Source organism: Pteropus alecto, unplaced genomic scaffold (genome assembly GCF_000325575.1).
Source record: "Pteropus alecto unplaced genomic scaffold, ASM32557v1 scaffold164, whole genome shotgun sequence".
Classification (NCBI taxonomy): domain Eukaryota; kingdom Metazoa; phylum Chordata; class Mammalia; order Chiroptera; family Pteropodidae; genus Pteropus; species Pteropus alecto.
Window position 1 is genome coordinate 17,812,037 of NW_006439568.1, and position 25,023 is coordinate 17,837,059.

At 34.2% G+C, this 25,023-nt stretch overlaps 1 protein-coding gene and 1 pseudogene across 1 annotated transcript in view; both read right to left on the reverse strand.

Moving 5' to 3' along the window:
• Positions 1-25,023, reverse strand: part of ZFPM2 (zinc finger protein, FOG family member 2) — a 420,267-nt gene that overhangs the window by 235,996 nt on the left and 159,248 nt on the right. The gene's annotated exons all lie outside the window — the stretch shown is intronic.
• LOC112483668 lies at positions 23,467-23,585 on the reverse strand (annotated as a pseudogene).

Genomic DNA, 25,023 nt, shown 5'->3' on the forward strand with positions numbered 1-25,023 from the left:
AGTAGTTTACATTCCATCTCCCCTTCTGAAGGGACTTCCAGAGTAAGGACCATATTCTATCTATCTTTTTAAATACAACACAGAGTTAAAAAACCTGGCACATAGGAAATACTGAACAACTATTTTCTAAAGCCATGGATTAGCTGATTCTTAAGATCCTTGAAAGTTCTAAAATTCTATAAACACATAATTTTAATTCTTATATGAGGCACCACACATTGTTCGTGATTGAATCAAGATATCCCTCCCGATTTTTAACCGCCACACATGGATATGAGACCTGCCAGTTTCACTGTGGCTTCTTCTTTAAAACCTTAGTTCTAAAATTTCTGTTCAGCTAGTCTTCAGGTAGTTCTCCATGGTGGTTGTTCTGTAGTTTAGTTGTAATTCTGATGTGGTCATGAGAGGATGCGAGCACAGTATTTACCTACTGCGCCATCTTGACCTGAAGTCCAGATTGTGTCCTTTTAAAATGATATTGTTTCAGTCAGTGTACGAGTCCTGATACTCTGTGTTCCTAACATTAGCTCCCAGGTGATGCTGAAGCTGGAATACTTCTGAATAGTAAGGTCCGACGTAAATCCAAGAACCAGCACTGGGTCTCTAAAATCCCACTCTTACAAGCCTGTAACACCTTAATAGAAGGCATTAAAAGGAGGCACCTGGCCTAGATTGGGTTGCCTTTAATAAGAACCATTGGTTCAATTCTAACTGATATGTTCCACTGTAGAACTTAAAAAATTTCTACCCTATTGTAATCTATTTTCTATATCCATGCAAACCCTTTCAGTATCCAATCTCTGTAAAAACAAGAGAATTTTGTTCTTTTGCTCCTCATATATTTTTAAAATTTATACTCTGTTTGACACTAAGGGTGATGTTCCCTTACCCCCAACCAGTTGCCAGGTAGCCTTTGTGAAAGTTGAGGCTCTTTTTGAAGTTTTAGGAAAAATTCTTGATAGTTCGCAAATTGAACAAGGAGAGTGTACTTTCAAAAATACCTAGTGACTGCAGAGCTGAATAACTCCTTATCCTTAGGAATACTCACTGTGGGGTTTCTGAAGTCTGAAGTAGGCTCAGATTGATAAAATGTTTTTATTTATGTAACAAATATTTGTACCACTTTCTATGCCCTAGGCACTGTTCTGTTCAATTCACAAATATTCATCTAATCCCCATAACAACTTTATGAAATACATACTGCTATCACTATTTTAACGATGAAGAAACTGAAGCACACAGAGATTAAATAACAAGTTTTCACAGTTGGTATATGGAGGCAGCTTACCATATAAAGAACACAATGGAAGCCATATTGCTGAGAGAAAAAGAGGGAGAGAAAACTGATGATGTCCATCTATAAATTTACAGACATTATCTCTCTCTCTGCACGCTAACTTGGATTTTACATAAACTAGACAATTTGGTCTTAATCAGGACTTTATGGAAGTAAGATGCATGTATTACTACATTTGTTCCTATCACTATCTGAAACCCCTAAACACAGATTCTATTTTTCATAAGCAAACCGAGTCTTTTACTCAAACTCATTGGTTCATTGGTAGTGATTTTCTCCACTTTATCTTATTTTTTAAGTGTTATTTTATCTATAAGTAAATTACTGTGGCCGAAGGCATACGCTATTATTAGGACAGTTTTCTTAAAAGCCCTTTGGGCATAGCACCACATCAATTTGTCCTTTAGATAACTGGGACATGTGTTTTACATAACATATCTATAACAACTGAGAGATATTAAATTCTATATGCTATGCCTATTTCCAAAAAAAATTACAAAATCAATTTAATCTCAATAAGGGCATGGGAATCATATCACCTAACCACTGAACACTCTGTATTTGAAAATTGAGTTACGCAATCCTTATTCCTATTGATCTGACATTGACCAAGTCACCATTCTAGCTTTTACACATAAAACAGCTTGGAGAGCGAAAATCTCTTTTGTCAAATAACTATCTACACCTAAATGACATGATTTTAATTAAAAATTAATATTCACGACATACTCATCAGGTAACTGGTATAGAAAGGCCCTCTCACTTTTATCCTATTTCCAGCTATCTTTCAAAATACATTCATTGTAAGGAAACTTTGTGAAGCTCGTCTTCTTCAAAGCTTACAGACCTAATGAAACTGATAGTTTAGAAGTAACTATGCTGATGGAAACACAAAATATTAATGCAACAAGGACCAAACAAAGACTATTTGCATCCTAAGTGGTAGTTGTATTCCTAATGAAATGAAGTTGGAAATTAATAGCAAATTTTAGTGAGGGTCTGCATGTGTGTCTTAGTTTGAGTGAGGTACAGAAGAGAATAGAAGTCAAAATCAGGTTTTAATGAGACAGAGTTTTACAATTGTGAAATTTGGTCTCAGTTGTTGCAGAAGTTTGTGATTGAAAATTTTCCTGTGGAAGGAGAAATGTCACAGTATTTTGATAAGCGAGAGATGAACTTCTTTTTTTTTCCCTTGTGCCATCAGCAAGACGAAAAGAACAAAATGCATCATTTATAACCCACAGCTCGACCATTATCTCCTGGTGAGACACTTGTTTTAAAACACACAAGGACCTTTTTTTCCCCTTCTACAAAGTCTAGAGTTCTCTGTGAGGCTCCTTCTCCTTCAGAGTCATGAATGAAAGTTGACACTTGTACAGCCAAAGTTTCTAGGCAACCACGTAAGGGCATTCGTACACCCTCCAGGTCAAAGCCAGTCCTGAAGTACAGAGGAAGCATAGGAACAGCATATGTCTCTTTGATCACAGATATCATCTAAAACTGATGTGGAGAGAAAATCCTGTTCTGCGCCAAAGGCTTTATAGATTCTTTTCCTGACTTTACCCACCATGTAAGGAAAGGGTACCTTGCTCAAATTATCGGCCGGAACATTGCTTGATACTAAAATTGAATAGTTAACGTGTGTGTGTGTGTGTGTGTGTGTGTGTGTGTGTGTGACAGAAGAATGTTTTTATGATTGTCAAAGCCATGACTTTTAAATAAGATAAAATAGGAGGGAGTAATAAGTATAATTTAGACTTCTTTTACTTATTTATTCATTTACTCTGCAAAGGTTTTTGAGTAACAACTTTAACCACTGGGGTTACCGCTGAGAATCAAAAATCCTCTGCTCTTCCAGAATCTATGTCATAACTCTATACAATTATATTGGCTTTAACCTATCAAGAAAAGGTTATGTTTTGTTCAGCAATAATCCATTTTAGTAAACTTTCCAGCATTTACATAGTTACATCTTCCCAATGCCTCTCAATTAAAGAGTATGAGCACATCCCGTATAAGAGTTAATACTTAACAAATAAGTGTCCAGAGGCTATGAATATTTCTACATCATCATTTCATTTGCCACTCACTGGAACTCTAGGTAGATATAGCTCTAAACTGAAGCAATGAAAAAACAAGAGTTAAGCAACTCACACAGGGAGCAACCTGAAGTATTCAGGTCTAATACACGTGGTTCATATGCTCTCGCTGCATTGTTCTTTCACATTATATTCTTATATTCTTCTGCCACCACGCACACAAAAATAATTTGGTAACGAGTCAAACAGTCAATTAGTTGATAATCTCCTTTATATACCAAACTAACTAAACTTATTTTAGAGTGTTATTTTAGTGTCACAGCTCCTCTCAGGTCAGTATGTGCAGAGGATTTTAGCAGCATGGTAGCAGCCATCACTAGTGGGGAAGCAGGAAGGTGCAGTAATTGTCTGATGCAATAGAGCAGAGAAAAAATTACTCTTTCAGAGGATTTACTCCAAAGCTCTGGATGCTGTAATTCTTGATGTCTGAAAAGGCATAACCTTAGCATCATTCCTGGTTAGGCCACTGTATGCTGTCAATCCTAGCAATGGTGACAAGTGGACACAAGATCGAGACAGGCAGTGTGGCTGCAGAATACTAGGACAATGTGGAACACAAACAAGTGGATTGGAAATAGTTTGTCATTTTGTACAATGAATCTACCTTTTTATATCTCCTAATAGGGCCAAGTACTATTAAGCTCCTACTCTCTGGGGGATTGTTGTGCAGTCTTACGCAATGGTTGGAGAAGATTTATAAGCTTTCCAGCAAAATTTACTGGATAATCCTTTTCCAAAAAATAGCACCTAACATTGATTGAATATTTGTTATGTGCAAAGTACTGTACTGAGTATTTCCATTTTATCATTTCAACAAACAATCCTATGAGATAGATAATTCTATTTCCATTTTACAGATGAAAAAACTGAGGTTAAAGTAATTTGCTCAAAGTCAGAGCAAGGGCTAAAATAAGACTTAGACCTGGCACTTAATTCTACCAAACCATTTTGCCATATTTCTACTCATAATATTTACTGAGTGTCTAATGTATGGCAGCCACCGAGCTACACAGAGAGGCAATATAACTTAACGATTAAAAGAATATGCTTTTCAGTAGGGCTAAGTTAGGTATTTATGCAAAAACTCTCTACAAATTCGCATTGCTCTTTAGAGATGAAAATTATAATTTCAAAATGAAATAACATTTGAACTCAACGCAAAAATATACTTTCGATACTATTTCTCGACATCGTGAACATACAAAACTTTAACTCTGCTAATTTACACAGCAGAATAATTCTACTCTGATTTTCACTGCTGTATTATGTTCCTTGTAGGAGATAGCACATACTTAGTTTAGTTACATGTGACAAGTCAAAAGATGTTGCTCCTTCAAACACTGTTCCTTATTTTTCCTTTTAAATTTTAAAGTAATGCCTGGGAAGTCTAATAAAAGCATCCAAAACATATATTTTTGACAAGTGTAAATTTCTTCTCGAGAGGCCCTTACTCCAATTCTCTTACCAGAAGCCAGCATTGTTAACAATTTGAGATGTCATATTATTTTATTTATTTACAAATGGCAAACCAATTGACCAAATAACATTTATTAAATAGCTCATTCTAGTTCATTGTTTTTATATGCATTTATCACACAACAAATACTTAAGCGCGTATGAATCGACTTCTGGATAGATCCTGCACCATTCCTTCATTTGTCTTTTCTTACACTAGTATCATATAACACAGTGATCTAATTATTATATTTGCATAATAGATTTTTACATCTACAGAGGGCAAGCTCTTCCTCTAGTTATTTGAAAGTTACACATTTTATTACTATTTTTCTAATGGTATGTCTTACATTTTTAATTTTCATATTGTACTCTATAACTTTTTATCAATTCAATGACTTAACTAAAGTTTAACATTATATTTATGTAATCTCTTAAAGTCATTAATTGCCTATTGTGCAATTGGCTCATTACCCTCCCGCCCCCCCCTTTAACTTGTTCCCCTGAGCTAGCAATTTCACTGAAATGTTCTTGTAATTCGTATTAGTTTTTCTTAAAAGTATCTGGAGCTGCCTTTTTTTGCCTTTATGAATCCAGTTCTATATACTTTCTATTTTCTAGAAATTGCTCATAGTTTCTGGGTTTACTGATGGTCCTCTGTCTTCTTGTGGAGAACTCCGTGTGTGTGTGTATATGTATGTGTGTGTGTGAAGTTCATTTCCTTCTAACATTTTAAATGATTTGAGACAACAGGTGCTGTGGGCACATATTCTCAGTCTACCATCTTGAATCCTGATCCTGTTAACAACATCAAATTTTTAATACATATGTAAATTGTTTGTGATCATTTTAACAGGTCAATTTCCCCAATTACTCAGGCTGGCATTCACATTCTTCAGCAATGTCTTGCATATCTCTATTGTCAGTTTATCTCAACGCTTTATGGCTCCAGTCACCCCCTTATATCTCCCTCCCTCTGAAATTCTCCATAAATCTTTTCTGAACTTGTTATCTAAACTTGAAAACTCTGCACAAAATATCTCCCTATCAATTACGCATGCTTGAAAGTCCACCTCAAAAACCTCCTAGTCCAAATAGCTTCCCCATATCTTCCCACCCAGAAATAAACTCTGTCCACTCCCAGTACATCACAAGAACACTTTGTTCCTCTATGACAACGCTTATCCCAATAAACCATCTGCTGCTATGCATGAGTCTATCTTCCTAACTAGATTAATGCTGCTGGAGGAAAAAGACTATGTAATATAAACACATATACTTGTGTGTGTGTATCCCCATAATGTGTAACTTAATTTGGTTGAATTAAGTTTTTATTTTTCTCATAGTGTTACAAAGCTTAGCATTATATTCTACAAAAAAAAAATGGTGATTTTGTTCTATTTTTTCCATGCTGAGACTTCATATTCCATTGATATTAATAAGTAATTGATCTGCATGTTTGACCATGTGCAGAGTACTGAAGAAGCCGATATTCAACTATGATACTTAAATATTCTTGTGATTCCTTTATACATTGCATTCTCATATCAGTTTAAATGTCTTCTCTGTTTAGATACATCTTCTACATTTCTTACTTATTTCTTGCTATTAAAATAGGAATTGGCTTTTATTTTGTTTTTAACTGTTTGTCTGAAACTATGTCCTATTAACCCATATAAATTTAACACTTAAATTTATCAATCTTTTTGATCCCTCTTTATCAATTTAATAGTTATTTTATTTTATTTCTCTTTGGAATACTCTCTTGTCCAATAACATGTTATGTGTATTCCTAAGAACATAGGCCAATACAAAGTTATTTTTTTAGCAGAAATTCCAATAACAAAGGTGTTTTACAGCTAAACACATCTACTAGTTATTGCAAGATAATAAATAGGTTAATCAAAATGTACAAAATAACATCTAAACATTCCTAAGCAAATCCTGAAGAATACATAAAAAGAAACCAAAATCTAGGTTATCGCTAGTAAGGTCAACACACTTAAGTCCATCAATAAGAAAATAAATCAATGAGCTCAAGCCATGCAGTCAAGTGTTCCTATGCTATGTGTGAGAAAATTTGTTCTTTTATTTGTATGTGAGCTCTAAGTCCAATTTCATTATAACTCAAAAATATCTGCATGTCAACACATTCTCTAATTCATTAACAATGTTATTTCCAATCTGTGTGATGAAACTCACACTGGAGGTAAAAAAAGTACATGGAAATCAAGAATTAGAAGAATGCCAATTCAAAAGTACCTAAACCCTTTAAAATAAGAATCTTTGGGAGGATGCTCCAGGATTTTCTCACTTTTTCCCTTATTTCCCAGGCATCGAGCTAAGTATTTTATGTATATTACCTTAGTTCTCACAACAAACCTATGGCAAAATTTCATGTATGCCTTTTGTGACTCATCACACCAATTATACATCATAGCATAACAGTTTATGCACATGGGTCTTGAAAATGGGTTTGAATCTTGGATAAGCCATTTAGTAACTATGCAATGGGTTACTGAAATTTGTTGGGTCTCAAATTCTTCATCTATAAAATGGAAATGATAACCCTACCTTCCCCATGAGGTTGTTGAGAGGATTAAATGATTTATTTACATGTTCTATTTACATTTGTAGAATGGCGTGTGGTGCATAGCAAGTACTCAATAAAAGTTAGTAATATTTATTGTTCTTGTCCTAAATCCTAAAGCCAATTTGTCCTTACCTAACAAATATTAGAACACCGGTTGTCTCTTTACTATTTTTCCTTAGTATCCTTAAATGTCCATATAAGTGTCATCAGGTATACCACAAAGTAATCTACAATTTTCCTTAAAATTATCTATTTCAATAACAATACATCCCATCATTGTCCGTGTTTCAAAATGGAGAAATCAAAAACAGTTTAGGGAACGCTGCATTATCTTGCTAGTCTACCAAATAATTTTTAAATGGATGCAATGTTCAACTACACTTTTCCTTCATAACAATTACATTTCAAAGAGTTTGCTGCTACTGAAAACACCTCCTTTCAGGCCAACTACGACTATTTTTCTTCTCTGCATATAGCATGTATGTGGTTGTAATAACGCAAAGGAATCTGCATGAGTTCAGTTCATGACTCATTTCCAGCAAATCAATACACACACTCTCAATTTTTCATGCATGAGAGATGTGTAAAACTATAAAATGTTTGGACATTTGAGAAGACTATAAAATGTTTGGACATTTGAGAAAACTAAACCAACAGAGAGTAAGTATTTTATCAAACCTACAAGTGAAATTAAACTTTAATCTGGATGAATAAACTGTACCACGAAAGAGGTGTTGCTATCCATCTGAGTTAAAAGTGAAGTATAATTTTATCTACATTAATAGATCCAGCAAGCACAAGGGAATAGCAGCAGAGGCTCCTGTATGAACATGCTGATGATTCACAGGTGTGTAGGCATGGTTTGTTAACACAGATGGAAAGGGTGACAAATAGATGAATATATCAGTTACAACTGTCGTCTGCCCCTCCTTAAAAATGGCATATATTTTTCCAAATCCTTGGATAGTTACAAAAGAGGTGTCTATGAGATGACAAAGATGTTATCAATATCCAGAATGCCTCTAACTAATCGAATTAACTGAGATGAAATCAACTTGGTCCCAAAATTTTCAGGAAAAAATATTTTATCAATTATTTTATTATCCGTGTTATGGTAATAGAATAAATATTGGCTAATTCCAAAAGAGAGACAAACAATGATCAAGGTTAGAAAGAATGAATGTTTTTATTTATATCATCAAGTTGTCAAGGAGAATCACTTTTCAGAATAACAAAGCACATCCTGATTATATTTTACACTACTGAGTCAGGACCCCTCTTGCCAAAGAATTCATTCACTTAAACTAATGACCTCAATCAAAACATTCAGTTATTTAAGACTCAATTGTAATTTGATTGTTATCCCTAAAAACAGTGATATTATCTAGTTGTAAACCTGACCTTGATTTAGTGCAAATATCTAAACCTGCTTTTAAATTCACGATATGATTCTACTCCCATATTCTTTGTTCTTAAGTAAATTACTGAAAGGTAGTGAGCGGCCCTACAAAACTCGTTTTAAAAATCAAAAGGGAAAAAATACCAACAAATTACTGAACTTTATTCAACAATGACACGAAGATCTTTATTTGTATGATCCTGGACTGGGACTTACCCAGAGGTTACAGCAAGGGCTCTAGAGCAGACAGCATATGTTTATATTCCTACCTTATCACTTACTAATTATGGGACCTCAGTTTCTTTTCCTGGAAAATGGGGATAACTGTGCCTATTTTTGGATTGTGGTGAAGGTTACAGTTAATACCCTGGAACAATGCTGGACACATACTCAGCTCTCTACAAATTTGTATTATTACATCAATGTTATAATAATTGCATTAGACATGCAGAGCAGCAAACATTATTGTCAAAGGAGAGACAAGAAAAACAATTAGTCTAACAATTAGTCCAAACAATTCCATGTGCTATAAAATATTCACTGTTATAAATATTCAAATGCATGGCCACTTAAGGACAACCTGAGTCATCAGAAACGTGTTTTCCCTAAATGCTGCCTAGTCTCAACTGGTAACAGATCAACTTTCTTGAAGATTAAAAATATAGGTATTCAAACATATGATTTCACTTATATATGGAATCTAATGAACAAAATAAACTAACAAAACTGAAAAAGACTCACAGAGGCAGAGAATAAATGCTAATTGCTAGATGAGGCGATGGGGGAGGGGTTTGTGGGGATGGGTAAAATGGTGAAGAGATTAAGAAGTACAAATTAGTAATTACAAAATAGTCACAGGGATGTTAAGTACAGCACAAGGAATATAGTCAATAACATTGTAATAACATTGTATAGTGCCAGGAAGATATTAGACTAATCGGGGAGACCACTTCATAAATTATATAAAAGTCTAACCACTACGTTGTACACCTGAAACTAATATATAATAATATTGAATGTCAATTCTAATTGAAAATAAATTGAAAATAAAAACATGACTATTTTTTAAGAAACTACTCTTGTTTAACGTTGTCTAAAAGTATATCTCCAAATAAATTTATCCTACACCATTGCTTACATTCCTACTAATTAAGTGCTTCAAGAGGAGACCAGCTAATGCATGGACTGCCTTCCCAGAATCCATTCCTTCCCTCTTTTCCCATAATTTGTATGTGGTTTAATTGACTGCCGTCTGTTTTAAGGAAGGTAACACATGGGACATGACTAAGGCCATTAATTCCATTCTCTCCTCCGCAATAATTGGTTCAAAAGTGAACATGTAATTCACACCTGAGCAATCAAAATTAATGTCAATACTTTTGTACAAAATGCCTAGATGTAAGAGCTCCTTAGCTCTGGGCTGCATAATATGTGTTTAAAGATCCAGAAACTTTTGCTACCACGAGGGAAACAAACCTAAGAATGAAGCTGAAACCCAAAATAGAGCAGAGCCAGGAGATTAGCAAAGAACCTGCACCCTGAAGGCATCATGGTCCTTCAGCATTTTCAGTTATGTAAACCAATCCTTTCTCTATATTACTCATATTAAGCTTTGTGACTTGTTATGCTTCTCTAAATAATATAAAAATGCTAGAGTAGGTGCTGAGTATCTTAGCCTAGGCATCTAAAATAAAACAAAACAAAAGAAAAAATTGCCTAAAAAAGCTAGGTATGATTTTGAGTGGATGGATATTCCCTGGACTTTTTATTCCTTGCTACTCACAGTATAGTTGTGAAGATCAAATGGGAAATCACATTTAAAGTATAAGCACAGGGTCTGATGTGTAGCATACAATAAACACTCAATCCTCCTATTTATACCTATCCCCCTGCCTCTTGAGAAGATGGAAAGTGGCAACAGTGTGAAGCATTTTTAATACCACAAGCAAGATTTACATGGAAAAAATAAATTTATTAAAACTTTTTATCTTAGTAAATATACTATCTTCCTATTTAAAATTAATAAATAATTAAGTATATTTGGCACTAACAATATAAACAATTTTGAAAACTTTCTAACTTCTGTTGAAATCCACAGTCCAAGGGGTGCTGTTTAGTGCAAGCCCTCTCCCCTCTCAGCACTTAGCTTCCATGGCTCTCCAGTACCCTGAGTTACCGAGGATGCTAATGTTAGCCCTGGTCCTTCAAATAGTCATTCACATGAACACATAAGTAACTTAACGCACAACCTAATAAATGTATGTATTTAACAGAGGGCAAGATGAAGGGTTAACGTCAGTGTATTCACTCATGTAAATATTGACTAAGAGCCTACTATGTGCAGGCCCTTTAATAAGCTCAGGACACAATGAGAAACAAACAAACAATGTGTCTTACTGAGTCTTGAGTCTAGTGAGAAAGACAAGCAATAATCAAACATTCACACAAACAAGTATAAAAAATGAAATTGTAACAAGAGCTGTAAAAAAAAAAAAGCACATAGATGGATGAGAGCCCATAAAATGAAGACTTTTAGGGAGACCAGCTGATCAGAAAAGAAAAGAATGATGAATGTACTTCAAGCAGAGGGGAACAACTTGTGGTGAGACAAGGCAAAGCAAACCATTGTTCACAGTGAGACTTCCCATAACAACCAACAGAGTTAGACAAGAGACTGGAGATTGTGAGGAATTTATGTTGTCTATGCAGCCACAGTATACCCTAGGTATCCACTCAGTGGGGCTGCACATGGGACTGAGGTTAGATACAGGTAGGCTACATATGTAAATCAGAAACTAACTCATCAGCTCATAATCTCTGTTGGAAAGTCAATGGAGTCTTTTCAGGCCTCAAAGCTTCTCTAAGAGCTATCCAGCTATCCAGCTTTTATATCTATTTATCCATGCATCCACACATCCATGCATCCTTCCACCCACCTACCTACTACCTACCACCTATCTACCTACTACCTACCTACCTACCTATCTAAAATCCCCACTCCAGGTCTACTTATTCCAATTTCTATGGGTATAATCCAGAAATCTATATTTTTTACTATTTCCCAAAGTGATTCGTAGACACCACAGATTGAAAGCTAGTGAATAAAGAAACTATACTCTCTTAAAAGAGTTATCATCTAGTCTACCCTTAGAAAATAATTCAATAAGTCAACTTACACCTTAATGAAATGTAATATTGGCTCATTTACAAATATATGAAATATAAATTCAATGCTTTTTGTAAAGCATATATTAAATCCTTCATAAGTGAAAATGTAACTTCTTAAAAAATACAATTTCATAAATATTGATCCAAATACTTGAAGAAGCATGCAGACATGAAGAAGAAACATAAATATACCCTCCATTTTTCATAAGAGTGCTAACAGCAAAAAATGTACAGGGATTCTGTCTGGAATAGACGTGCTTTTTATAAAATAATTTGGAGACCCAAACAATAGAGTAGCTCTCTAGTTTGCCTTATTCTACATTTCTACATCTAGGATACTAACTATTGGACATGATAATCAGCATGAGATTGGAGAGAAAGGGATTTTTTTTCCCCATGAACTCCTTATATAGACCTTAAAAAATAGGCATCGCTTTGGATCAGATACCCATTATCAATTTGGACAGAGAGTGTCTGAACCACTATTATCTGCAAATGATTCATGAGTGCAGGTATTTCGCTACCTGAGGATTTTAGTGAAACCATAAATATAAGAAAAGACAGAAACTGGAATTCAGAAAAAGCCTTGAGAAATATCTATGATAGAAAATTATGTCCAATCTGAAGAAAAATGTAATTTACCAAATCTGACTTACCTGCTTCTATTACCAGTAGACACTCTTGTTTACTACCTATTTTGCATGTTGGGCTTTCCATTTCACATAGAAAACACAAAAGTTAACTAGCATGTTGCACCTCACTCAACACGAAAGCAGACTTTAATATAAAATCATTGATCACACAGAGTTAATGCTTAAAATAGGATAATAGTAACCTCACAGAGTTTCACAAAACCATGATTTAACAAGGGAAACAAGTTATTTCTATATTTAAAAAGCGAGAAAAAATTTTTTAGAATATGTACACATATACATATACATGTACTTTTGGCATGTGATATGTGGGCTGATATAAAAATCTCCAAATATTGTTTTCTATATTAAAATTCTTCTGGTAAGAGGAACCTTCTTCTACTTTAGAATAAATAACATTTTCTTTTTTTGGCTTTATTGTTTTACATTAAAGATATAATTATTTGACCAATTAATTTACAGAAAAACAAACAATATACTCCTCTGACATTTATAAAGTTAATCATGCATATTAAATCATTTAAAAATTTAAAGATGTATTTTTCTTTCTGCAATTCTTTCTGAAACATATTTGCCCTTTAACATAAATAAAACCTCTGGAGTCCCACCATTTATCAAAGACTTAAAAGCCAAAGAAAAGGAGAAATTTATAACACATGATTGGCTATTGATTTTATGTAGAAATAAGTAACTAGTGATATAAAATGTAAAACCTGATTTATTTTACTACTATGTCCACTATTCATTGAATGTTTTTCATGTGTCAGGCATGGTACTTAATGTTCTACAAAATAATACTGCATTTAATCCTAACACCAAGTAATCCCATTTTGTAGAAGAGAAAATTGAGAACCAAGGTCAACTAGTTTACGAGAGTCAAAGTTAAAATGTGAACCCATGACCATCTCATTCAACACCCATGCTTTTCATAGGTAAGATATGTAAATGCTTATCAAATGCTGGCAGTTGCCACCTAGACGAAGAACTGAGAAACACTTGCCCACCTCCTTACCATAGAAACAAGATTTTTTTGTCATTTCATTTCAATACATGCTAAAATGCAAAGAGGCCTGAAAGAGATAGTAACTTTTATTTCATCACTCATTTACCTCTCAATGTGGACAAGGGTAACAGAATCTTTCCTGGGAGAAGATTAGTTTATAAATGAGAAAGTGAAAGAGGTGGAGTGAGGAAATAGTGGAAGTGGAAACCTCTAAAGGGTGGGGGGCTGTCCATGGAGAGGCGGATGGCATCAGCGACAGATGCTCTCTCCATGCCAATTCTGCCATCACCCACCGGGTCTGAAGAACCTTTCTGCTCTAGGAGCAGATTTAACAGCTGGCCTAGGGACTGAGCATTCTTTAGTGCTAATGGTGGGCTTGAATCATGGGGACTTGTACAGTCTGCAGCCCTGTTGTCTTAACCACCAGGCAAACAATGAGACTGACCATAGGCACCCAAGCACTCTGAAGCCAGTGCACACACAAATCCCTAAGATAAGGGTAAAATTTCTCAGTCAGTAAATATGTTGTAAGACTTTCTAAATATTCCGTCTTGGAGATCTGCTTGTAGGGCTTGAAGGGCTGGGCATTCTTGAGGCATCAGAGCACAAACCCAGTGCTCCCAAATTCCCACCCCAGTGTCTGAATCTGCAATGCAGTACCTCCTAACTGGTAACTGGACTATTATACAGTCACTGGAAGTGGTGCTTTAAACAACTGTTGACTCGAATAATCAATAAATTCTTGTCAGAGGTTGTTTTGCAATCTCTCCACAAAAAAGTCAAAAGTAATTCCAATCACCTTAAATCATGTCATTGCACCCAGAGACCTTTACTGAGAATTGGAGAGAGAGGGACATCAGAAGTGGCAAGATAAAATACCTTTTGTATATTTTTAACCACAATCAATCACTCGATTTCCTAACTGAATAGTGTTTGCCATCATTTCATTATAGTGAATCGTCGACAAGATAAGATGCCAAAGTGAAGGGATATCTTGGATATTAAAAAAATACACACATTCCCCTGTCTGCAAACGCTTAAACAGCCCAAGTAACTCTGGCACGAGCAGTGTTCCCAACAATAAAGATATTTTTGTTTTCGTTGAATTTTTGAAAGTACATTGTTCAAAACTATTTTATACCTAGATCTTATACAGGGGAGTAAGGTATCTTGGTTTATCAAGTCTCCAAGGCCACTTCCTTAGACAAAGAAGCCTGCAAACATTGCTTCTTCTGTGGCAAAGGAAAGAGAGGGGTAAGATTTCATAAAGGGTGACAATAGCCAGTGAGGGAAAGTTGTAGAACTTGAATGGTTAATCTCAGTTATTGTTTTGAGATGAGATGGAGAAATGTTGGATCACTGCAATATACATTTATACCCTGTGTCTGGATAACCACGGAATAAAAAAACATCCAATGGCTAGAGAAATATCTGCCAACTATATGAATGTGTTACAGATCAAACACATCTACTTCGTTTTAAATATGTCCTACATGAAAAGTAAATTTCTGTGCTTTATCTTCTGCATAAGACATTACTCCCCCAAAATTACCATTAATTTTATTTTAACAGTGGCAATCATATTAATATAAAGAAAATGTGTAAAATAGCTCCCTACTAGTTCCCTTCCTTAAATGACTCCTAGTTTAAAAAAATAAAAAGAGAGAAAAAACAGAAAAAAGGATAATGTAAAGTTCAGCCATCAAAAATGGCTTCATTAAGATCTTTAATGAAGCACATGGGAGTCATTTATTGACTCCTCAACTATTAAGATGGAACATTATTACTGCTTTAATAGTATCTCCATTTTCATTTAGGAAATAACTAATCAAGGGATCAATGTACCAAAGACTTTATTTGCTTTCCCTTGGGTCACTGCGAGTACATTTTTTAAAATGCAAAAAACGTAAGAGCAATTCCCCCGGGCACCATATCGCCTGAACAATTTAAAGAAATAACAAGAAGGGTGAAAGGTCAACAGCTAGCGATCTGAGCACTGTTACGAAGCGCACGTTCCGGTGAGTGGAAAGTCTGTTCTGGGAGGAGGAAGGGATCCCTTCCAGGGCACGGAAGCCTCCCCTCCCAGGTGTGCGTAGTGCCTCCACCCTGACCTGCTGTCAACAGGGAAACGTTTCTATTTCCCAGGCTCACTTAGAATGCAAACTACTGTTTTCCTGGTAGTTCTCACAGCTCTGCTTCCTTTGAGGTACAGATGTGTAGCCACAGAACCCAATCAGATAACGCCTATTTACATATTTATAAAGCCTCCTGTAAAATCTCCTATCAATTGTTGCTGCTATATATAGGCCTTTCAAAGTATCTTGTGGGCCCAGCGCTCTACTGCACCGCTCCCTTCAGGAATCCTGATATATCGCATAATGTGATTTCAATGTAAATGGGGCCCATCACACAATCACACCACTTCACAAACTCTTTTCTGCTGGGGTAGCTTAAATCTAAACACACTCAAGCAGCTTGCTGCACTGGAGCAAGATTTCTTCCACATTTAAAAATTTTTTTCAAAAAAAAAAAAAAAAGAAATCCCAAACCCCAACACAACAATGCCTGGGAAAAAAAAAAAAAATCTGAACGTTTTCTGCAGAAAGATGGGCCGTCTCCAAATCCTTGTGCCCTATCAGACAAATTAAAGTAAATCAAGCATGAAATGAAGCCGAAGAGCCCCGAGATAAGGCTCCTTTAAGTCGTTTACAGATTAGGATAGAGGTGCATCTGGTCTCTGGCAGAGAAGGAGGCCAGTTTCTCAGCTCACAATAGCAGCCTGTGTATAGGATTACCTTACCTTGTCACTGACAAGGGAGGAGGCACCTGCAAGATGTCTCTAACTAACTTCCTAATGTCCCTGGTTAAGTTCCCTTATTAAAGTATTAACTGTTACAATGGGAGAAATACATTTTGATAAACCAAACCAAACCAAACCAAACAAACAAACAAAAAAATTCTCTCAGACTGATTTATGAACTGGTCAGAAGCTGATAAACTGGGAGGGTAGGGGTGGGGGTCCGCTACCAGCAGATGAACCTCTTCTTTTATCAGTCAGGGTTCTGCTGCTAGAGACAGAAGCTGATAAGTTTCCAACAGGAATTAGTGACAGGGCCAGGAAACTGCTTGTTACTGGTTGGACTGGTGTTCTAGTGGCTGCCAAAAGGATCGCTCATGTTATCAGATTGGATTTTGCTGCTGTAAACAGTGAGGTATTCTCCAAGAGAAACTGGACGCTCTCTCCAAATGCTATGCGATTAATGGTTAAACTATAATATGAGGTGAGTGTCAGATTTTCTTGGAAGCATCTGGAATTCTGCAGCTTGTTGGTGAAGGCCTTTTTGTTCCTTGGCTCTTTAAGCAGCCTGGAAACTCCCCCCTCTTTCCTGCCTTGACAAAGAACTTTTCATCTCCAATAAATTATATTTATACCTTGTTTCAATCTAAGGAAATCCTTAAATTTCTACCACCATGAAGAGACTACAATTGACCCAACCTACTCATCAATTTCAATTACTGTCAAGAATACACTCTAATTCAGTTTTATGATTAGGTAGAGTGGTGGTGACTATAGGTAGTCAATTCATTCCCCAGAACCAAACAAGACATTCATGTTGTCGGCTAGGCCATCTCTGCACACTGAGGTCAACCCACTTGAGAATGAAACTGCGTATACTTTTAAGGCATTACGTGTTTTACTCTCTATTCCAATAGAAGCTATTTTATTGTGCCCAATGGCACATAACATTTGTATTGCCCTTTACAGTTTACGAGGTGCTGTCGCTTATATTTTCACATTTGAAATTTCCACACAACACCTTGAGATATGCAACATTACCACAAAATTATGATGAATAAACTGAGGTTCAACTGGATTAAGTGACTTCCCCAAAATCACTGGGCAAATGCAAAGTTGTGAACTTGTAAGCAAACCTGGTAATTCTTTCCCAATATGTGATAATGCTGAACTAATTTCCTAATCTTTGGATAAAAGGACTCATGAGGAAATTCTTAAGTTGTTTAATGACGGACATAGGCATTCACTCTTGGTCTGAGATCAGTTGTAGTCAATTATTTGTGTGTTCTGCAGCATTTCAGAGACACATGATATATTTTCAGATATGGATATGTGGCATGTACTAGTTCAGGAGATACGTTTTCCTCTTAGATAACTCAATTCAGGAGCTCCTTAGATTAAAAAGTATAAAATCATTAATACCAATAATAGCAAAACATTTGTTTGAATAAATTTTAAATTTAGTTCTCATCTGACACACATGGATCCTTCTCATCTCTACCTTTCTAAAATTCTCTTCAAGACATCTCTCTACTTCAACCTCACTAATGTAGGTTTCTATATTTTCTTCAATATAAATCTTGAAATATTTATGTAAAATAATTTAATGAATCTTTTACAAATTATGTTTTTATAATGAATAAAATAAAATGTATGTAATTTTATTTACTGTATTTCTCAATCGCGTTTCTATCCTAAAAGCAATAATCAAAAGAACAAAATATTCCGAATACAACGTATCTTTGAGAGAGCTCAGGAACTGGAAAACTTTTTTTTTAATATTATATATAAAAAAGTAGTTTTCTTTTTAAATATTATATATACTTTTAAAAATCTGATTAAAAGATTCTGCCTCATAATGAAGACAATCTAGAGTCAAATGTTATAAAACACTTGGAAAATAACCTCTGATAGTAAACTCCGTGTGTGTGAATATAGATGAAAATCTGATGAAAGTCACATGTGCAAAACATTTATGAATAAGTCTGTAATTATTTTCAGTGGAGCAGGTTGAGGATAATCCTTCTCTCAGCACAGAATTGATATATTTACAAATCTGTGACCAAATGATGATATCTAACAAGTGCTCACTGCTTGCTGCTCCAAAATAATAAACTATCTTAAATTATGCCAAAAAAGATAAGAGACATGCTTTATTTCCCCATTTATTAATACTGTGAGGAGGTGACATTTATTCGTGATATTTACAGTGCCTCTTTACACTTGACTTTGGGCAAGGCACTTTTTTTTTGCTTCTTCACTGTGTATGATTTGGAAACAGATTTATTCCTGTTTTTTGAAATATCATTCAATTAAAGAAAGAGTTACAATACATTCTCCCACCATAAAATATTTGTGTCAAACACAGGCAAAAAAATATTCTTCATACATTTTATGTCATATTTTACTACTATTGAAATTTAAAACTTTAAAATCTCTTCCTATAATGGACATGAAAGAGATGTATGGTATGATATTTTATTGCTTTTTGTGTATAAATCGGCTGGCTATATGTGTCTCACTGATTATCACTGATTAATCATTAGTTTAGCCATTATCAATTTTCTTAAAGTAGTAGTCATAAGATTTGAGGTATAACAGAATACTAGAATCTTACTTATTTACAAAGTAGCATTTGATTAATTTTAGAAACAGCAAAAGCCAAATATTATATTTTGATCTTACTGACTTCACTAGAACACCGTTAGGAAAAAAAAGTGTGTTTTAGACATCATTTAACATGCGTTTGCTATTGTTGGGGCTATTCTCCTCTGTCAGTTAAAGATCTAAGGCAGACGTCATTTTGAGTTTATATCTAACTATGTGGCAAATGAATGAAGAAATAAACTAAATGGCTGATACATTCCAGTATGTGCTAGCTGTCCATGTGTTTCTCTAGACCCAAATCAATCTGACTGAAAGCTATAGTTCTTAAATGTTCCGTTGCTGATATTTTTCATAGTAAGAAAGTGTGGCTACTATTACTACTAGTAGGACTACTACTAGTAGGACTACTACTAGTAGGACTACTACTAGTAGGAACTATTTATAGAGGACCACATTTACACACTGTACTGTATGAGAAGTTTGCTTTTTCTTAAATATATTATACTTTTAATTCTAATTTCAGTCAACCTTGCAGAATATATACAATTGCTTTCAATATGCAGCTTAAATAATAATCAAGAATCACGATTCCTACTTAGGTCTGTGTGATTCCAAGCCCATGCATTTCCCCATGTGCCTTGCTATCCAGGGCCTCTTCATACACTCACATTAGATTTTGCATATAGTCCAATGTGTTTCAAAGCAATCATTGGTAATCATTTATTATTATTACTTTTTCCTTTTCAAAATTTTATAAATTCATCACCATAAGAAAATACTATTCTGATAATATTAGATACTATAAATAGTATAATTGGATACTATAATTAGTTACTACAAATCTGTTCTCTTTTCATTTTTCTCTTCCTTAGGAATCTAAATAAATTTAAAAAGAAGGATTCAGCAAGGTGTGTTAACATAAGCAGCAGGAAGATCTATTTCTGGTTTAAAATCCTTATAATATGGTGTTAGAGCAAGATTGCCATACACCAGTCATATGCTAAATCCACACATTGATCCTAAAGTAGTCACTAACTCTGCATTATCACAACATCCCTTGTGTTTACATGTTATATCAACATCAGCTTAACTTACAGTGTTTTAACTCAGGCCAGGAACTGAAAACATATCACAAAAGTCAAGCTAAAAGCACTATGGCCCTGCTTTGGTAACTGACATCCAATTTAAGAAGGCTCCTGATGTTTCGATGCATCACTTCTGTGATTTTCTCTTTGAAGAGTTTTTTAAATTTAGGAAATGTAATTTTTCTACACATCACTATAGGAAATTCCAAATAATGTGAGGGGAAATGAGCCAAAGTTTGTCACACTTGTTAATAGTGATGGCAAGACTTGTCTGTCTCAAAACATCTTCCATTTCTTCTTTGCTCTCGCTGCTGCTTATCAACTCTCAGTCGACCATATTCACTGAGCAATCTTATGTTCTCCTAGACTAAATAAAGAGGAGATGATAATATCCTCTTCTGTCTTCCTGTATGCAATTAAGAGAGATGAAATGGGCAGTGCTCTTGGCAGGAACTCTCAGGGAGTTGTGGAAGAAAAATGTTTAAGAACCACTCCCTTGGATTTAATCCTAGGGGAGTTATCTCTAAGAAAACCCTGCTGGTTATTTTTTGAGACTCCACAGAATACAAACGTTTTTAAAATACGGGCAGCTCTAATCAACTATCTTCAGGGGAATGTTATTCATAAAATCACAGGGTCCAAGTGGTGCCACAAAACAGGATGAATACCCAGCAGAGACTGTAGTGACTAATAAGCCTCAAAATTCATTTACTGTGAACCAAAAAATCAGTTTAACCATTGAATCGCTTAAAATCATTGTTTTATAGGTCATTATTAATGTGAGTTCTGATAAAAACATGTTTCCCTCCTCTACAACACACCTTTTCTGCTCAAATAGCTTTAAATTAGGCATTATAAATGCAGCTTCTTTTAAAGCATGCTTGCCACTATTCAGTGGAAATGTGTGTTAATAAACACTTGTTTTCAATTTTTCTATTCTACAAATAAATCTGAGAATGTTTAGCTTTCATGGCACTCTCATGTCAATTCATTAATAATATTATCACATGACCCTGCTCACAGATATCCAAGTATGGCTCACTGATACCCTGGAGCCTGTTCCCAATGTGAAGAGCCAGGCCAGTCTTTTTTCTTATCTTCTATCTCTTTCATTCCCATGACCTTTATCTTATTTTTTTCCATAATATTTTCCCAAAACATCAAAATTGTTTGGAAATTTCTTATCTGCAAAGTTATTAACATTTTTTTTATTGCTCTCCATCATATGGTCTGTAAACTAAATATTCTCAAATCTACAATCTAGGTCAAGATAAAGGTACTCTATTCATTTTTTTCTGGATCATTATACATCAACTTTCCTTCCTGCTTTATATACAAGCCCTCTTCTACTCTCTTCAAGTTGCTCCCTTTTGCATATAGTTTCTATAGATTTTAAGAAGATAATTTATTGCCAGGCAGCCTATCTGAATACCAACTACTTGACACTGACACTTACACACCCTGGAACAACAGTTATGACTGAATTATTAGTAAAACTGATAGCTTTGTTTGCCTGTTATTCATTCTCTGTATTGTCACCTTTCAGATGTGCCCATAAGATACAAGAAGCTGTTGAAGTTGGGCTCTCTCTTCTTGGTATAAAAAGGATTTGGCTTAATGTGCCTCTATGCCAGTCCAATTCCATCTTCATCAAAAGAAATGTAACTGGTCTTATTAATGATACCAACCTGCTCATATACCAATCGAGAGGGCCCCTGCGGATGATGGCTAGTAGCTGATAATCAACTGTGGAGTATGAATCCACAGACAACTGTGCACTCAACTAATCAAAGTATGGTCTAGACCGTATCTTCCTTGCTTGTTGATGAGAATGTCATGTGGAGAGGAATCAAAAGTGTTACTGAAGACTGGATAGATTACATCTATTACTTTGCCCTTATCTACATGGCCTGTCACTCTATCATAGAAGGAAATTAAATTGGCCTGGCACAATTTGCTCTTCACAAAACCATGTTGGTTGCTACCCACTAACTTTTGCTCTTCTAGATGATTGTAAATTGATTGTTTGATGATTTGCTCTAGTATCTGCCTTGGTATCAGAGTTAAACTGACTGGTCTATAATTACCAGGATTGTCTTTTTTTTCTCCTTTCCTTTTTTAAGGATGGTCACTATTTTTCCCATAAATGGTAATTTTTTTCTTGTCCTGCTTATGTTCTTACACATATTTATTAGTAATGCTTCAGTTTTAACTTTCAATATATTTAGCATAAATATCTTCAATTCTTACATTTTGATTTTGTCTATTTTTAAAATTTCTTAATGTTTTGTAATTTAATTTCATTCCCATACTTTCAAAATGGGTATAATAACTCTATCATATTATAAACTGAACCTTTACTGAGTAATTAAATACTAGTCAAAGAAAGCTTGTCCTTAAAAAGATTGTCTAAGTCACTGTTCTTTCTTGAAATATTATCTACTATCTAACTTTTATCTAAAATTTTATGCCATGTTATCCTTTCCAATCTTAATATAAGTAAAAATGCATATTTATTGTACATAAATATGATGCATAATGGCACAAATGACTATTACAGAAAATAAGTAAAGAAAATATATTAGTATTCTTTTGAATTAAAATACTGTGTTCTTAATTTTACCTGTTTATCATGTTTGAAATTTTCAAAAGGATATAGGAAAAAGGTCTTTTACAATATAGTTTATACTGATGAACTGTAAAATTGTAAACAAAAAATTCAACTAGGAAATTTATTACTAATAAAGTTATTATATAAAAAAGATGGTAGGTAGAACTAAGCTGAAAAAAATAGCAAAAATAAAAATAACAATATAATGATTCTTTCCTGAAAGAGATGCACCGAAAGTCAATAGAACTGATGACAAAGTTCAGATTAAGTTTTAATCTGTATGAAATTACATACAGCATACACCTTTTTCATGCTCACTAATAATAGGAGACTACATTTGGATTACATTTAATAAGAGAGCAGTTAGAAGATTTAAAGCAAGCAAGAATTTTTCATAGCCAAAAAGTTGTAAAGTTGCATGACTTACATCTAAAAAGTCTCAAAATAAGCAAAAACTCTCAGAAATATATATAAGAAGACTGACATACTTTAGGAGATAGAAAGATAGACTCAAGAGGGAGATATATATATACTATATATATATATAATACACACACACACACATATTTAGTTATATTAATAAATTTACTTTATTTTAGGCGAGGTAACCCTTGGTTGACCCCACAGATTGCAAGGACCTTGTCAGCTTACAATCCTTTATTTATTTATTATTTATTTATTATTTATTTATTTATTTTATGCCTACAGCACCTCGTCTTCCTCGGTGGTCTCTCATCCAAGTACTAACCAGGCCCGAACCTGTGTAGCTTCTGAGATCATATGGGATCAGGCTTGTTCAGAGTGGCATGGCTGTAGACAATAAATTTCTTAAGTACAACACGGCACTAACTGGTTCGATTTCTTTAAAACTTGCCCCAATATTATGTATTCTTTTTATCTACTTTTTACAGAGACCATTATTTAGATTATGTAATAATTTAATAGAAACTTTTAATTTGTATAAAGATTACATAAATTATCTTATTGTTGAAAATTTACAGCTCTATGATCTATGCTTATTGGAAGTAATTTCACATTATTTGAACTCTACAACCAAATATCTCAGGAAGGAAAGAGGAAAATTCTAAAGGTTGGGCACTATAAAATGAAACTGTTACAGTGACAATAAATACAATAATTGATAAGAATAGTCACAAGTCCAGATTTGATCTTTATTTTTATCAATAAATCACTTTCTCTTTATTTTTTTTAATGGAAACATCCATTCTAGAAGTAAATACTTAAAAATTTTTTTCAATATCATCGTCATAGGTGTTAAAAATTATTATCTACCTATATATTTATCAGCTTTCGTTTGTATCAGGATTCTCTGAATTAGAATTCTAATAAATATTTGTACTGAAGTACGAATAGCAAATATTCTTTTATTGATGCAAACATTTTTGGGATTTTGTGAGGCTGAAATTATTTTAAAAAACAACATGAATTTATGTTTAGACAGAATGTTTTTTGTAATTATATTTTTTCAATACTATAAAATTAAAGTTTGGGTGTCAATATATTTAGCTAATAACCCACACATTTTTACTTCCAAAAACCTAAACTTCTTTCTCTTTCATTTTATTATACTCAGGGGGGAAAATCAGTGTAGTTGTCCATAGTTAATGGCTGTCAAAATTCTTCACCCATCAGAAATGTTCTTGTTCTTGGAAAAATTAAAGAACATATACAATGTGGATTCAGGCCAGAAATGACACCTCATTTAGTTGTAAATATAAAAATGCCATGCACTCACTTTATTTAGAAATATTTCTTAAGTGTTTGGTTTATACTGACATTCAACCAATCTGTGTTTATTCTCAAATTTGAGCAGAATACTTCCTCATCTCATGTTTAAAAGAAGTACTCTATCAATAATTTCTAAAGACATATTCTCATGCTGATAGTATTCTATTCTGCAGGTTAAATAATACACTACTTACTGGTTCATAAAGGGTGATATAAAGAGAAATTAAATGATTGCAATGGTAAACTCACAGTATTACAATAGTTTGTATATTTAGTCAATACTGTAGAGAAAACAGTTTATGAAAATTAAACTGTTAGAATTGAAGGGTATTGGACAAGTCATTACATTTATTCTTCTCCGCAAAAATGGAGACGACAGCCATTTCGCCAAAATGCAAAACAAAATGTATACGTGATTATTTGGTGCCTTGAAATTACGATTATATTTTTTACACACCTTATCAAATTTCCATGTAAGAACTGCTCCATGATCACCCTGAAGACTTG